This window comes from Ipomoea nil, unplaced genomic scaffold (assembly GCF_001879475.1).
Source record: "Ipomoea nil cultivar Tokyo-kokei standard unplaced genomic scaffold, Asagao_1.1 scaffold3069, whole genome shotgun sequence".
NCBI classification, from domain to species: Eukaryota; Viridiplantae; Streptophyta; class Magnoliopsida; order Solanales; family Convolvulaceae; genus Ipomoea; species Ipomoea nil.
In genome coordinates, this window is record NW_017619497.1 from 5,188,747 (window position 1) to 5,204,254 (window position 15,508).

General features: G+C 30.3%; 2 long non-coding RNA genes across 2 annotated transcripts; one reads left to right on the top strand and one right to left on the bottom strand.

The window, feature by feature from the left end:
* Positions 1-322: 322 nt before the first annotated feature.
* LOC109165552 lies at positions 323-7,207 on the top strand. Its single transcript, XR_002051560.1, has 3 exons — positions 323-519; positions 4,211-4,261; positions 6,981-7,207. It is a non-coding gene; the product is annotated as an uncharacterized LOC109165552 (long non-coding RNA).
* Positions 7,116-7,688, bottom strand: LOC109165553. The gene is made up of 2 exons (XR_002051561.1): positions 7,528-7,688; positions 7,116-7,472 (listed from the first exon to the last, which is right to left on the bottom strand). It is a non-coding gene; the product is annotated as an uncharacterized LOC109165553 (long non-coding RNA).
* Between the last annotated feature and the right edge of the window lie 7,820 nt (positions 7,689-15,508).

The following is a 15,508-nucleotide window of genomic DNA, read 5'->3' on the forward strand; positions in this document are numbered from 1 at the left end:
GGGTTTTCTTTTTCCCACTTTTTCTTTTATGGGGTTTTCATCTTTCTGCAGAAATAGAATTCACTGTACCAAAAGAACACATCTTTGGGGTTTTTTTCTGTTCTTCATTCTCCCCCCTTCTGTTTCAATTCTTTTTTTTGGTTGGTTGGTATGGGTTCTGTACATAGTTTAAAGATTGGAGAGTGAATTATGCCTAAAGTAGACAGATCTCTTGTGCGCACCGGTATTTAGCCTTATCTGATCTACTGAGCCATTGAGTAATCGGGATTTTGTGAGGGCTCTTAGAGTTGGGGATTCAATCTTTTGGGAGAAGAAGATTGGAGAGGGAATTAAATCATAGTGAATTTCATTAGGTTTTCTGAGATTTGGTTCCATCAGGTCATCTAGCAGCTTCAATCACTCACCAACAATATCCAAAATAAATTCTTCAAAAATAAAATAAATTGTGGAATTGATGAAGCTTAATTGGCTTCGCCTCATTCAATTCAGTCTTCCCTTGTGGTGGTCATATCAGATCAGGTAATTACTTCTTTACTTTTCTTTAATTTACTGCAATCAATCTATTTCATTTTTATTATTATATTTAATAATAATAATTAAATCTGATGATTAATTCTCACTGAAATCTTGACAACTCTTATCTGCTTTATCTGATCGAAATTATATTTGTGGATTCTCTCTCAATGTTGGGTTGTTGATGAATTTCATTCCTTCTTCTAGTCAAGCAGCATCATTAATCCCCAGTAATGGCAGACAAATTCTCTATAAAGAAATGTCTCTATCTGTGCATAAAATTTTAAGGAGTATTTATTATTATGTCATCCATCCATTATATATATTTATATTTATATTTCTTCTTTTAATTTCCTTCTCATAAAAATATAATGGATGTATCTATTTGGGTGTGTATATATATGTAATCATCAGCATCTAAAACCAAATTCTAGAACATACTATAAAACATGAGTATTAACAGACATAACGTTCATAGTAGAATTTGATGAATATATATAATGTTAATGAATTGTATTTCATAAGATGTTATATATGGATATTATTATAATGATAAGTGAAATATTGTTTTATATGTAACAAACATTATATTCATAATTAATAGTCATGTTACTGTTGTAAGATGCATGTTATAATAATAATGTAATTAATAAATGCACTTTTATTATTAATGAATATATATGATATGAATATATGATACTAATTATGATATATGTAGCCTCTAACATTAGGTCAGAGAGTTTGTTATGTTTTATGTTGGGCGAAAGCATGGGGAGTTGGGGACGTAGTCCGATATTTTGGCAATGGAATGTGACATTGACTGTTATGCAAATATAAATTATAAAATTGTGTATTTGTTACTAGCTATAACTTTTGGCATAGTGATAAATATTTGATTTTGATAATTGGTATTAGTGTTGGGCAAAGTTATTGGTACCAATCTTGGGCAAATTAAATCAATTGGTATATGTGTTGGATGGATGCCTAAAGGGCAAAATCCAGCATCCTACTATCAAACCATTATATGGGTTGTTACGCAACTATAAAGAAATAAAGGCGTTACACATTCACTACTAGTTATACTTTTTGTCGTAATGATATATATATATATATATATATATTTAGGTTCTCGTGCGGGTGAGGGCTTCAGGTGCGGTTGTGCGGTTTAATCTGAGCCATTCGTCTCGCTTTAATCAACGTCCAGGATTATCAAAGTTTTTAAAAAAAACGCGGTGGCAATTTTGTAATTTTTGCATCTAGGTCAAAATTAAGGTGAGTGGATCTGTGATTAATGTGCGTGAGTTTTGTGCTTAATGTGCGTGTGTTTTGTTCTTAATATACGTGAGGTTTGTGCTTAATGTGCGTGGGGATGTGCTTAACGTGAATAGTTGTTAAAACTTAAAGTCTGTGAGTGAATACTTAAAGTGCGTGAGTTTTGTGCTTAATGTGCGTGATGTTTGTGCTTAATGTGCGTGGGTTTTGTATTTAATGTGCGTGAATTTTGTACTTAATGTCAGTAGTTGTTGAAACTTAAAGTCTGTGAGCGCGAGTTAATATTTAAAGCGCGTGGGTTTTGTGCTTAATGTGTGTTGATTTTGTACTTAAAGTGCGTGAGTTTGTGATTAAGATCTAACACTTAAGGTGCACCTTAGTTTATACTTCTTTGTTCCAGGCACGCGTTTTTTTTTTTTTTTTGATAATTTTCATTGATTTGAGCCGTTGATCTAAATTTGATCAACTGCTCAGATTTAACCGCACAACTGCACGGGAAGCTATACCCGCACCTAAACCTTTCCCTATATATATATATATATATATATATATATATATATATATATATATATATATATATATATATATATATATAATGTATGTTTGATCTTGACAATTGGTTGTAGCTAGTGCTGGGCAGAGTCCTGAAAGGTCAAGTCAAATATCTTGACAACAAAACGTGACGTTTGGCCGTTGGCTGCATACTAAACAAGTATAAGAAAATAAAGTTGTGTTTTCAATTCGCTATTAGTAATAAGCATTTGATTTTGATATTTTAAATATTTTATCCTTCGTTATTTAGAGATTGATATTGTCTATTATAATTGCAATTAGGATTTAATGATTATAATAGGTTGATTAATAACTTACAAAGTATTTCATTCATTAAAATAATCGTAATTGGATTGTATTTTTCATCATATCAAACAAATAATAATAATAATAATAATAATAATAATAATAATAATAATAATAATAATAATAATAATAATAAGTGTATCAAACTAATAATAATCTCTTCAACTATAATAATTTCCTAACAAAAATATAGCCAAATTTTACTGTTATTTTTCTTCTCTAAACCGCCAAGATATGAAAATGATTTTTTTTTTCTTCGTGTTGTCAATGTAAGACTAGTAGTCTGATTTGAATTGTCATTAGAAAATTATGTCCATGATAATCATTGCTCTTTATCTTTTGTGGGGAATGCTTATGTTTGAATAATTGCCTTTGATCCTAGCTAACTATTATTTTGACTTGAAAGATCAATATTATATTTCTTTATTATATTAACTTTTGTTATCCATCAACCGACATAAACATGTAACACTACTCTCTTAACATTGTAATATGTGTTGTTGCATATGTTATCATGTGATTAGTTAATAAAGATTATTCGTAAATGGATAGGTTAATAATGTAATTTCACCTCATATAACTATTATATAGTCTGATTTATATAGAATATTTGTGGAAACTAATCATATAATTGGTTCAAGGATTATTTTATTATTATAATGTTTGTCAATGTTTAAGAAATTAAAATAATTTAAGTTACTGATTATATCTTTAATTTTCTTATTTGGGGCCGGCCGGCTTTATTAGAATGTAGTTAAGTAAACCTAACATCATCTTGACCCCAAATAAGTAGGATGTAGGTGAAGGTTGTCTGTTGCTACATGAACATTTTGACCTAGAAGTCCTGTGCACAACCAATCTTCCCCTACAAAGCCCTATTCCAATACCTAACCACACAATAAGTCCTCAGTTCTTAGCAAGTAGTGGATTGTTTTAGATTTGATTCTTTCCAACAAAATTAATTACTGAGATTTGAAATTACACACACACACATATATATATACACATACATACATACATACATACATAATCAGGTGAAAATCATGTCGCAAGTGAGAACTTATCAACAAATCCAAACCATTGATCTAGTAGATCTAACAGTTGAAAATAAACAAAACTTTGTAATATTTATGAAAATGACACCACTCATTTTTTTACTTGATTTCCCTTACATCAGATCTTGCATGGTTTGGATTTGTCCACAAGTTCTCAAGTGAGGAGTGGTTCTCATATGATTAGGATTCTATACACACACACACAAATGAGAAATAGTAGTCATGTCCTGTAAGAACTTGTAGACTAATCTTATTTGTCTATTTAGAATGATCAAGAGCTGGAAAGTTGTGTAAAATGCGGTGACATTTGTAATCACGACAGTGCATTTTAAAATATTTGATAGTGCATCCGCGAATAACTAATAGTGTACACATGTGAGTGCACAATTATATATAGATCTTGATTGCATTGTCAGTACGTTATCCACAAACTCATTATCAAACATTTCCAAATCCATCATCATAATTACGAAAATATTACCATAATTTTTCTTAATTTTTAACTATTTCAGATAGAGGGATGAGATCAATCCTCATTTTCTCAGGGAGCTACTAGTTCTCAGGTTATCTTGCTCCTCTCTCTCTCTCTCACTCTCTCTCTCTCTCTCTCTCTCTCTCTCTCTCTCTCTCTCTCTCTCTCTCTCTCTCTCTCTATATATATATATATATATATATATATATATATATATATATATATATATATATATATATATATATATATATATATATATATATACACTAGCATTTTGTATGCGCGATGCGCAAAAATTTATCCACAACATTAAAAATTGATAAATGAAAATAAGTACAAGTTATAGTTCAAATTATATTTTACAATTCCTTTAAGTAGTAAATTTTAATCATCGTATTTGAAATCTATAGAGATGAACAAAATTTATAATTTGTTTATTACAAGGAAGCGTATATGTATGTATGTATGTATATATATATATATATATATATATATATATATATATATATATATATATATATATATATATATATGAAAAAGTTCAAATGCGGCGGCACCCTCCCGTGCAATGGCAGACCTACAATGGGGGCAGTGGGGGCAGCTGCCGCCACTAACCCCTCCCTAATTTAAGCCTTTTATACAATATAAATATAGGATTTACCAAAAGGTTTTAGTAGCCTAGTTGGTAGATACCTTAGGTTGTTTATGGTAGGTCATGGGATCAATTTCTACTGGTAGTGTTTTTTTTTTTTTTTTTTTTGTATTTTTAATTAAAAAAATTATTTTAGCCATTCCAATCCTATAGTATTTTTAGTTTCTTTTCTTTATTTAAACCCTTCTAATCCTTCAATAAATTAAATATTTTTTAAGTCTACATTTTTGTGAATCATTTAGTTAATGTAGTCCGCAAGTTTATATTATACTTCATTGTATTCGAATTAATTTAGAAAAATTAAAAGTTGATATAACTTAAAGAAAATTAAAATTAAAATATTTATGAATATACTATCTTTTCTACTCAAACTATTTTATCTAATCACTTATGTTTCATATATTTTATAGCATTTCAAAGTGTTTTAAAATTTAACCCTACATACCCAAGTATAGTTTTGACTCCGCCCTTAACTATCTTGTCGTCTATCATAAATATTATTGTATTATAATTTATAATGTATTTGAACCATATTATAGATGTTTGATATTTTTTTCATTGACAATTCTAAAGTCGTAGCGAATTCTTCAGACAAAATTGTGGAAGATGCAATTTTTTCTTAGGAGTGAGATCTAAAGTTAAGTATGCCCCCACTCACATTATTTTCTGGGTCCGCCACGTAGGGATATCAATTGTACCCGCACCCGACGGGGAACCTGATTCCCCGGCCCTACGGGGACGGGGATGGGACAAAAATAGGGGATCGGGGATGGGGATGGGGACAATTTTGAATTCTCCGCCTGGGATGGGGGCGGGGATTGGGAGTACTCTCCCCGCCCCGGCCCGTCCCCGATATATATATATATATATAGAGGAGCGCTCACATGTGGCCATGTTGTTAGGTGTGGTCATATGGTCAATTATAGACCATTAGATTAGATAGATCTAATGATTCATATTAATCAAGATTTTTTCCAGTATTTTCGCGCACATTCTCCTACCCAGAGAACTGTAAGGGTAAACTTGTCATAAAACACCGGAATAAGAAAAATCACATTGTTGTGTGTTTTATTACACTATTGGTGCATGTTGTCAACACTGTTGGTGTATTCTGGAACCCGACCGCTATAAATGGCCATTGTAATTACCATAACACGGGAATACACCATTGGTGTGTTTCACTGTGGTGTGTTTTATTACACTATTGGTGTATGTTGTCAACACTGTTGGTGTATTCTGGAACCCGCCCGCTATAAATGGTCACTGTAATTACCATAACACCCCCACTTACTAAAACGCGCGAAAATTCTCAGAATTACCACTGCCTTTAGATTAAACTGATTCAACGACCCAGATACGACCACACGACCATACCTAATGACATGACCACATATGAGCGTTTTTCTATATATATATATATATATATATATATATATATATATATATATATATATATATATATATATATATATATATATATATATATATATATATATATATATATATATATATATATATATGTATGTATGTATATATATATATAGCCACACAACACACACATATGTATTACTTTGTATACAATATATAATTTTAGAAGCATTCTTGTCATTGTATGTCATGCTTAGGAAATACATATTTAAATAACGTGTTTAATTGTAAAATATTAAATACTACTTTAAGTTGGGATGAATATATATGCGTTATTTATTTAAATATTTTTTAATGTTTAATTTTTATTTTTTTATAACTTATTAATGGGGTGGGGATTCCCCGTCCCCAAATAATCCCCATGGGGATGGGGATGGGGGGAGTTTTCCCTTCCCCGACGGGGATGGGGAATGAGAAAAAAGTCGGGAGCGGGGACGGGGGATATGTCCCCCGCCCCCACCCCGTCCCGTTGACATCCCTACCGCCACGGCTCCCGTGCGGCGATTTTCAGAATACACCAATAGTGTTAACAATATGCACCAATAGTGTAAGAGAAACACACAACAATAAAATACAAAATACACTAAAAAAATACACAACACACCCAAAAAAATACATCATATACCTCCCTACCACTAATGGTGTATTTCCGAACACTGCGTGGTGCTTTTAGTCATACCTAATGGTGTATTTTTTGTGATGCGTACCTAATATGTGTGTGTTTTTGTAGTGCATTTCTTAACGTTGATGGTGTATATTTGCATAACTATTGGTGCCGCCGCTCTGACCACACGGAAGACGCCGCCGCACTTGAACTCGACTCAATATATATTATTAATTAACTTGCACATTTTGCAACATTTTAAATTTGCAGCCGTTAAATATGGTGTTATGGTCAAGCTTAATTACTATATATCTAGTTTTCTATAAGATTAATGTTGTGTTAACTTATTTTAATTAGCAAGTCAAGTTAAGATTAATTTGTACTTGTTTTGAAAGAGATGGAACATAATTCTCTTACCTAAAACGTCATTACGAGTTCAGTTCGTGTCAACCCAAAATGTTAGTTTGTACTTTTCATATGTTGAATTATAAAGGGGTTCATCATATAGAAATGAGGAAATTCAATCAATGTGCTAACCCTAATGAGGTTGTGGATGAAACTTAACCTTTTATTGATTGGTTTATGGTAAAAAGATGATGATGCCTAAGTATATACATTCTTTCTAAAAAAGTTGAACCACAACCCTAAGGGTACCTAAGCATATATATTGTACGTACATAAAGTATACAAACATAAAACATTGTAAGTAATACATATATAATGTGCATAACTAAAGCATATCAATATAAACTGTAACTTCAATTAGCATATATTTTTTTGAATGCTATTGGCTCTATTACAATATAGTATCTGTTCATATACTTTCTCAACCTACTGAAACACAAAAAACCAATAACACCTTCACTGAGGCTCGAACTCACAACCTTCCAAATGAAAGTCCAACCCAGGTACAAATCAGCACTCTAGCTCCGGAAAGGGTGACCGAGTGGTACAAGTGTAGAACATGATTTTTGTATTTGTACGATTACAAGTTCAATTTTTGTCAATATCCTCTTCATTAAATCTATTGTCGCACAGAATATTCTTAGTGTACACCCTCATTTATTTTGGTCGCATTATATGACCTGCTTTATTTATGACGATTGAGGAATCTGAAGAGCAATATAGTCACATCTTTCAATAAATAATTAATTAGTTAGTTAAAGAAGATTATCAAATGACTCAAGTCACACACATGTGTGTATATAGACATAAAGGTATTAAGATATCTTGTAATTTTCTCATCTTTAAAAGTAGATTATATTGTTATCATATCAGCATATTTGAAATTTAATACTATTTTTTCACATTTCTTCAATTTCAACTTATTCTAAAATTAATATAATATAATAATACTAATAATATTTAAATTTGTTATTAAAAAGTACCAAATTTTTGAAAAAGTATTTAAAAAACTAATACTGAATAGGGTTTGAAAACTTGCAAATTACAAGCTTTCAAACACTATTTAAATATATAGAGCCCTAGTCTGATAATAAAGGGCTTTCGGCCCAATTTATATCATAGCAGCCCAACCAATCGAATGAAATAAGCCCAATCCTTCATGCAGGGCAAATTATACCGTGGACCGCAATCAATAATGCATTGTGATACACGCATCAAAACGGTGTCATTTCTTTTAATGAAAAGAAACAGCACCTGTGCTGCACCGTCCGCAAAAAATAACTCTGTTTATATAATATATTCAGTTTCATTTTGTATAACTCTATTTGTATAATATATTCAGTTTCATTTTAATAAGTTTTGGCCTTTTATGTATCTACAATATTATTTTTAGGAATAAGGTTCAAATTGGCCACTGAACGTAACCTGAAAGTGCAATTAGGCCATTGAACGAAAAAAAAGTGCAATTAGGCCACTGAACACTCCAAAAATGTGCAATTTTACCTGATAGCAGGTTACCCTCAATTTTAGCAGGTTATCTGCTTACGTGGCAGCTGAGTTGGCATTTTTAATAAATTTTAAATAATTTTTAATAAATTTTAATAATAAATTTTTATTAAAATTTTTTTTTAAGAAATAAAAACGACTTTATTTTATTTTTTATTTAATATTTTCCAATTTTTTATAAAATTTATTATTAAAATTAATTATTAAAAATTATTAAAAATGCCAACTAAGCTGCCACGCAAGCAGGTAACCTGCTAAAATTGATGGTAACCTGCTATCCTGTAAAATTGCATACGTTTGGAGAGTTCAGTGGCCTAATTGCACATTTTTTGAGTGTTCAATGGCCTAATTGCACTTTTTTTTCGTTCAATGACCTAATTGCATTTTCAGGTTACGTTCAGTGGCCAATTTGAACCTTATTCCTTATTTTTATATGTATATAAATCTTTGCCTATGACACTACCATGTTCTCAATATTTCAACTCTAAGAGCATCTTCCAAAATATAACCTGACTCGCATTAATATCTGGGACATCCAAAAAGGTGGTACCAAACTTAGCTTTTAGGACTAAGTGGAGTGAGATCCAATAAATCAAAGCTATTACGGAGTATTTTTCTTCTTGAGTGATATAATTACTTATCCGCAAGTTAAATTTATGTAGTTTGTATTAGACGTGGTTTAATGGTATTCGGGTTGGACTTTCATTTGGAAGGTTGTGAGTTTGAGCTTTAGTGGAGGCGTTATTGGTTCTTTGTATTTTAGTAGGTTGAGAAAGTATATGAACAGATACTACAATGTAATAGAGCCAGTAACATAATATCCTCCGACTATAGATATTTTTTTTTAAATGTTTTTTTGACTTTTAATTGCATCTAAAGAGGGAATTTCAATTTTGGTCTTATGACTATAGGGGTCTTGTTAATTTCAGTCTCTGAGTTTTAAAAGTGTCAATTTAGTACCTTAACTATGCAATTTTTATCAATTTTGGTCACTCCGGCCAAATTACCGACTGAATTCCGCCGTAAAATTTTAATTGTTAAAATAATGAAGGTATTTTGATCATTTCACGTCTCTTTTCTTCTTCCCATTCGAGTCCACCCCTTCCTCTCCCGTTTCCGGCGAATGCAATGAACTAAGATGATGGGAAAATGAGGCTTGATGATATTAACGATAAGGTTTACAGGGAGAAAGAACGCCGGAAACGGGAGAGAAAGGGATGGACTCGCCGGAGAAGAAGAAAAGAGGCATGAAATGACCATAATATCCTCATTATTTTGATTATTAAAATTTTCTGGCGAAATTTGGCCGGCAATTTAGTCGGAGTGATCAAAATTGACAAAAATTGCAAAATTAAGGTACTAAATTGACATTTCTAAAAGTCTTGGACTAAAATTAACAAGACCCCTATAGTCATATGACTAAAATTGAAATTTCCTCTGCATCTAAAGTAGTCCTCTAACTATTGAATTTTAAGTCAAAATGGTCATCTGTTAACTTTGGCGTGAAGTAGGTGTTGAAATGAAAGGTAAAATGGGTAATTTAGGTTTTGCAATCCAATTTAATAAATTTGCGACTCATTTTCAGTAGCCTATGTACGTTTTTCTTCAAATTAGGTTTTTGTTCTCCTCATTCTACGATCAAAATGTGGGATAATCAACTAGAATAATGCCAAAAAAGTTCATCTTCAACTTCATCTAAAAACTTTCCAATGTAAAGATTTCACTATGGTGATGTTCTTGTTCGTTTTTGTCAGAGTGGCATGCAATCACTACTATAATAATGGTATACTACGTCACTTAATATACGACAGTGATGAGAACAGGTTATGTTGGAGAGTGAAACTATGTTCGGTTTGCGATCTAGGTCGGATCAGTCGTTCAAAGAGGTCGGTTATGGCTCTACTCGGTGGGCAACCTTGGTACCAATCTTGGGTACGATACGGAGTGTGATCGGGGATAATCCCTATCAACGTTCATATGACATGTTTCATTCAATGTGTACATTCGGATTATGATTGCGGAATTTTTTGCGAATCAAAGAGATAAACGAAGAAAACTAAATGGATAGTTCAAGTGGCAAATGAGCTTCTTTGCGGGAACGATCTTAGAGATAACCTAAGTTCAGGGGCGGAGCCAGAAAATTCATGTAAGGGGGGCCAAGATCATAGACAAATTTTACAATACCAATTAACAATAGTAGCAGTCATACATGATATCATTATATATACCATGCATAATTATACTATATATTATCGATAATAATTTATAATGATACTTTATGTAACGATTGACATTGATATTAATTGATACTTTATAATTTTTCACATAACACAAAATATATACAATAACAATCTTGTTTGTCACTCTTTTATCAAATAAAAGTTTTCAATTATTTTGTTGGCAACTTTTTTTATATACATAATTAATTGATATTAATTTTACTAATTATCAAAATTTGAAGAATGATGACAAAATTCAAAATCACGAATTAAAAAAACAAATATTAACATTAATTTTTTCAATTTAAAAATTAATCTTAAATTAGCAAATATATATCTTAAAAGTGTAAATAAATAATAAAAATGCATAATAACTAACTAATTAATTATTTGATTTATTTTTTATTTGGTGAATTTGAACGTCAATGTAGTATGTCTTAGGCTTATATTTAATAAATACATAGTAAAATTTTGTAAAAAAAAAATAATAAAAATTGAGAGAAGTCAAAAGAGAATTTTTATTCTTAATATAATAATATATATTTAAATATTTATTAAAATTTTTATATTAGAGTAGGGTGGACAGTTCCCCTTGGGCCAACTTCCATGCCTTTCGGAGCTAACGAGGATTAATCAGGTGGATCCGGACAATAAGACGAATGGAGAGTAAGACGAATGGAGAAAAATCTGGAACATCTAGTGGTTAAAAAAAACAAAAAACAAAACAAAAAGAGAGATAAATGAAGAAGATTACATGTTAGTGTGTGAGTGAGCATGATATGATATGTACAATTTACAAATGCAGCAATGTGGGAAGAAGGGAGAGGAGCCCCATGTTCGCATTTGTATACTGAAGGAGTAAAATGTCACATCTCGCCAAAATAATTGAAGTTCTGTCATCTTCATTAATCTCGACTACACCATTCATCCACCAAACACGTCATGTTCTTCCCCCTCTATTTTTTGCTAAGGAATAACTACCAATGATCTTCACTTGACACGTGTACCTACAAATATGAAAAAAGCCCCAATTATAATTATGTTATTCTACTTCTTCTTCCATCATTTTAATCTGCAATCACATGTCTTTTTTAAACCAATGAATAAGACAACATATTCTGCAGAGTCACCAAAAAGATACTTGCACAGTTGCACATGACACCTATTACAGTTTTACAGTATAATAATAATAATAATAATAATAATAATAATAATAATAATAATAATAACAATAACAATAACAATAACAAATTTTAAAAGAGAAAACAAGTTCTAAAATGAATAGTCGAGTGGTATAACATGATTATCGTATCATAAAGTTATGAGTTTGAGTTTTTTCAACACCTTCTCAATCAGACTCATCGCAGATGATTTTTCTAGTGCAGTTTACCTGATTTTGTGGGATGATTTTTCTAGTGCACTTGGTGACTTGTTTTTTTGAATAATGAAATAATTAAAACTATTACTTTGTTTTAAAAAATATTATTTAACATTATAGAAATCTCTCATAATAGTATTATATATTTGATAAACTGTTACTCCGTATTATTTTAGATTTGACTTTTTTACTACTTCGTATTATTTTTTTAAAAAAAAAATTACTTTGTATTCTCAACTTTACTCTCTCTTACAAATGCAAACAACTTTTTATGGACCCACGAGATGAAAATGTTATATCAATGTTTATCACATCAAAAAATATAATTGATAAAGTAGAATTTGAGAATTTTCATAGTAGAACTCTTTTAAAAATATATTTCTTTTCTTTCTAAATTTACTTTATAATAATATTTACATCTGGTGCTATTTGCTAATGAACTAATCGATGACATTATAAATTAAATAAAACTTATTTAATAATTAAATATAAATATTTTTTTTAAAAAAAAAAAGTCAATCGTAAAGTTTTCCTTAGCGGGAAATAAAAATGAACCTACCAAAGTTTTCCTTAACGAGAATGCTACACGTCGCATGCAATTCTTTGACCGCAGAATATGGAATATATTATTGACAAATATCAAAAGACAAGACAAAAAAGTGTTAATGATATTTACTTCAAATATTTTGAAAACACGAATTCCACTCAAATTGTTTCCTTCAAATTAAATCGTTTACTATAATTATTTATTTTGTGATTAGAAAAATTCGTAATCACTATTTAAATGTGTAATTGGTAAATTCCGCTCTTGTGTAATTTGCAGCAAATCACATCAGACAAGTAACCCACACAACGATTAGTTAATAATTAGAAGTTTGAAGCGCGCATGGGCAACTCAACTGGCTATAGGGGTGAAGTTTGTGAAGAATGACTAGGGATCGAGTCTCACCAGCGGCAGTGTGGAAGCAACCTCTCAAAGTGAGGGGGCTCTTTGTGTTGCAGTAAACAAAGGTCTAGCACCTATGGTTTTACATCCTCCGAGATGCTCTGTCGGGCCCTTGGGGTTGGGGATTCAACCTTTTGGGAAGGATAATTAGAAATTTGAAACCATACTCTAATTTAGAATCATGATTATTGTATATAATTTTACAAAGAGTAAGACTACATTTCACTACCCAAAAAAAGGGGGTCAATAATTTTTACTATGTGGTGTGTTATTATTGTATTAATTTTTTTCAATTTAATTAGTACGTACACTTTTTAATTAATTATGTGTGGTCAAATAATTCATAAGAATTAAGAAGTCGATATCAATAAAAAAATGTAATTTTTAAGGTTTATAAATAAAATGACACATCACATAATGAAGATTATGTAATTATTTTAGTAAAGAAAATATAGCAATTTTTCTTTAAAATATTTCAAATCGAACAAATTCTTAGTTGAAAAACGTTATTTTATGATTATGATTGAATTCACCACACAACGTTCACCTTCTGGCAAGGTAATAAAATTTTTATATTCCTTTCAAAAAACATAAAATTATATTTGTTGGTTGCTTATGAACTTACCAACTATTCCACGAATTAAAAAAAAATCTATTTTAATCATTAAATTCAAAAAGAATATAATCAAATAGTGTTACAATCTTATATAGAAGGTGAATATTAAGATTATAGATAAATTTAGGAGAAAAATATACTACTCTAAAAATAAAATAAAATAAAAAACTATCAAATCTAGTTGATATTGTATAATTCTAGTTGTAGATAGAAAACAAAAGAGAAAAAGGTATGAATCACAATAATAATAAATAATAAATAAAAATAATGTGTGTGTGTTTATATTAGTATTTTATTTATTTATTTATTTATTTAATGCATAAAAATGATGAGAGTTAAGCATAGGATGGACACGTGTTTGGATATGGTTTGTAGGGTTGTGGTGATCAAACATAGAAGCTTAGAAATGTTTGGAATTGGGTGTGGGTTGATCTGCAGCCACTGCATTGTATAGTCCTCCCTAATTCTAAAAATAGAGCAGATAATTCTCTCTTTGTGAATACCTTCATTGGTCCACATTCAATTTGTCCCCTTTATGTTTATTTTCTTTTCATTTTTTAATGTATAAACATAAAATGCATGTTTTATTTTTATTTTTTTTATCAAACTGGACAGGATAATGAAATATGCATCCGATCTTAAACCACCTAAAGAAGACCAACGGTCATGGAACAAAAACATTTACTCCAGTATTTATCTATTCAAGATGGGACAATTATGGTGAACCACATTTAATGTAGACTTGCCTCCCCATTACTCTGAAATTGTTACTTGAGCATAAGAAAGTTGGAGACACTAATATAAGTAGGAGACTCTTCATTAGGTAGGACATGCTAAATATTTGTACTCTAAAGCAATACAACTTGTTATCTTAATATTATCCGGCAACATATTTACCGTCACAAACATTATCTAGTTGATAATTTATCTCAATTTAATTTAAAAATCACTCTTAAAATTAAAAAAAAAAATAGTAAATTCAATGCAATTATGATGATATTGTATTTTAATTTAAATATAGGCACTGTTTGGTAAAATAGTTAGCCTATCCGATAATTTTAACTTATTTAACCATTACTAGATGTTTGACTTGGTTAAACAATAAATATGAATGTTTGATTAATTAGTTTTTTGTAACAACTTATTGCTCTAAAAAGCTGTTCAAAGTAGTTTTAATTTTTCGATCAGTTTTTTTAGAAAGTCATTTTGCATGTAATCAACTATCAGCTAATTTACCAAACACTTTTCTACAATCAACTAATGCTATCAACTAGTCAAACCCACTAACCCAATCAGCTAACATGTATTTACCAAACACTTCCATAATTTTTCGATGGACTGAAATCTCAAAATTCAGTATCTTGTTGTGAATGTGCATTTGGAACATGAAGCTGATTATTATGTAAGTATAAAGAAACTTGTATTTTTGTCATGACGGTAAGTTTTCTTTATCAAAAAAATAAAAATAAATTTGTATTTTCGTTACAAGCTAAACCTATTAGCAAAAAAGTGCAGTGACTTTGGATGAATGTTCATTGTAAATAGGTGGAATGTTTATCGCAGTTCTTCTAATTTGTTCATTGT